This window comes from Ambystoma mexicanum, chromosome 7q, assembly GCF_040938575.1.
Source record: "Ambystoma mexicanum isolate Mex_15411 chromosome 7q, UKY_AmexF1_1, whole genome shotgun sequence".
In the NCBI taxonomy this organism is placed as follows: domain Eukaryota; kingdom Metazoa; phylum Chordata; class Amphibia; order Caudata; family Ambystomatidae; genus Ambystoma; species Ambystoma mexicanum.
This window is the reverse complement of record NC_090941.1, coordinates 120,650,258-120,653,047: the sequence shown is the minus strand read 5'-3', so window position 1 is coordinate 120,653,047 and position 2,790 is coordinate 120,650,258.

The following is a 2,790-nucleotide window of genomic DNA, read 5'->3' as shown; positions in this document are numbered from 1 at the left end:
TTCAGTGAATTGGTCTGAGCCCAATCAAAGTATTCACCTACCAGCCCACTGTACAGACAGGCTAATTAATGTGTTGCATGCTTTGTCCCGCAGCCTGCCTTAGAGTCACATACATTACCTGCCACTGTAAAAAGCAGTAGGATATGTCACTGAAATCTGTAGGCGGTAGGACTGCTTAAAAAGCAGTAGCCTACTGCCTAAATCTGTAGGGTTCGCAATGAAGCATCAATACCTCTAAGTATTGATGCCAACGTTTTTGAAGCTGTTATATTTCTGAAATGCCTGCCATGTTTCCCATTGCCGAATGCGAGACGATATCAAAAGTCTGTAATCCACAAAACTGAGGGCCCCATTGTAGAGAGGGGAGCGCTCAATGACCCCTATGTGGAAACCTGTGTGGTTTTTTTCTAAGTGCTCTCCGGCTAAATATTACAAAGTTTTGGTTTCTGGAGACATGGGCGCTCTGGATCTGCCACATTGCATGCCATTGGTACACCTATTACTGTAAATGTAATGATACAGTTATCTGGTTATGATTCTTGAAATGGTTGGCCTCCTCCTCTTGGGGAATGTCCGCAGGTGGGGCCAATTGTGTTGTTGAGTTCGACGTCCCTGGGTGATTGGGTTGGGCAGTAAGGGAAGGAGTTGTGGGGGGCATAGTTTGGGGTGATTAACACTGAAAATGGTTCACGTCTCTGCAGGGGTTGGTACACAGGTGCAGCCCCAAGTCTGCAAAGGGGATATGAGAGAGTACAGCTGGAGCCTAGTGATGGTGGATGCAGATCAGACAGGGGTTAATGGCATTGTGTAATAGTATTAGTTGGAATGTTCGCAGGCTCGACAATAACCCGCAGCAGGTGAGTAAGGTATTGAGTTACTGCGAACGTCACAAGGCTAAAATGATCCTGTTATAGTAAACCACCTGCTGGGGTTTGCAAATGAGTGTGTGGAAAAGACTTGGGGCAGTAGCACATATTGCACATCGTTTTCTATGTACTCCATTGGGGTCATCATGTGGCCACTAGCCAGACAATCCTACATATCCCTTAATTTAAATGAAAATGTTTACATTTGTATTTTTTCTTGTATTAACATGTCATCAGCTTACAATATATGGCAAAACTGGTGGTGCTCTCTGTCCTGTTGTGTGATGACATTTGTTTTCTGTGTTATTTATATAATAGTTTAATTTATTTTCTTAATTGATGGTAAAACAATTTATTTTGTTATGTGCTACCTGGCTGCTAGTGCACTGTACCAGTCCCAGAGTCCCCCATTAATCCGATCCCCCAGTTCCTTCATCTTTATATGTTTTGTTCATGTTGAATAAAATAGTAAACATAATATACTAAACCCTTCCTTGTTAGAGTGTTGCCTCTTGATGGACCTCTGATTTGGTTGCAGTCCTCTTATGATGCTGTACTAGTAGTCTTATAGTCACCCTTTTCTTGGCAGACTTTGAGACTGTCGGGTTAACTAGTTCCAGGACAATCATCTGAGATTACATGATTACATGATTCAGTGCTTTTTATTTAACTGTCAGAGTCCAATGTCCATTCATAGCCCCCTTCTATTAAGTCATCTTTGTCATTAATCATGTTCATGTACTGTTTATTTCATTAAACCAATAGAAAGCATTTCCTTTATATTCCATAGATTTAGTGAACTGAGAATGGAGAAGCTAATGCTGTGCTAATATTAATTTGTGAGGCAGAATCTGTGTTCCACTACAAGAACGCCTCTGTTCTTGTACCAACCCATCATAAAACGAAAGATCTTGCTAATGTTTAGAGATGTAAAAGGACACAATTTCAGATGAGCGAAGTCTTGGGAGGAGAATAGAGCACCCAAATGTCCCTTGAAGTAGAGCTTTGTGTGCCGCAAATTCGCATTCCTCGCTTGCACACTGTGGAATCTGATCACTAAGCCTTGCTCACTGGTGGGGCACTGCGCCGCCACTGACCACTCCCGGTCTGGCAGCGCATCACTCAGTTGCACACATGACTGAAACAGCCCACACACAACTATTCTTTGGCGCACACAGCCCAAAAGAATTAGAGGGAACATTGGTTGCACCATACCCATTTTTCCCAATAGTTACGTGGATCTGCAGGAAAAGAGAACGCTGTACCTGGCGGGAACAGGGGACACTGCATCAAGTGTGATTTCAACACATCAAGAGTCTCCATCTCTCCATCAGACTTCCTATCTAGGCCCAATAATATTTTCATCCCAAACGTCTTTTCATCAGTCTTCTTGCACTGTGCTATAGCTACTCTGATAACGCAGAAGGCAAATAACACTAGTGCTAAGGCTGCTATCAGCATCTTCAGTCCACTATATATCCATGATGGTATCCAGGAAAAGATGCACATCAGCCAATCTTCTTCTTGTCCTATTGGACCTGTCACTGCCTTCATCCTAGCATGCAGGTCTGATAATTGCATGATTATCAGACCTGGTTAGTGTTCCATTCTCTCCATCATGGGAAGGCACATGCGTACAGCAGGGGGACCCAATTTTGGTGCGCATCCTTCCTTCCATAGTTGTAAGAAGATCCAGCACATATTTGCTCTGTAATGTCATCAATCTGACTGCTCTCAACTCTTCTTTGATGGCGTTAAACCCCTTGACGGTCAAGTTTATTGTCTGCAACAATTCCCATCTGGTGATCTGGAGCCACTTGGTGTTCACTTTAGTCTGGATTGCTTGAATGATGGAGGCAAAGAACATCTCTGCCCTGCTGAATAATCTGTGTTCTAGTGGTATCGTGTCTAGTGCATCTTCCAT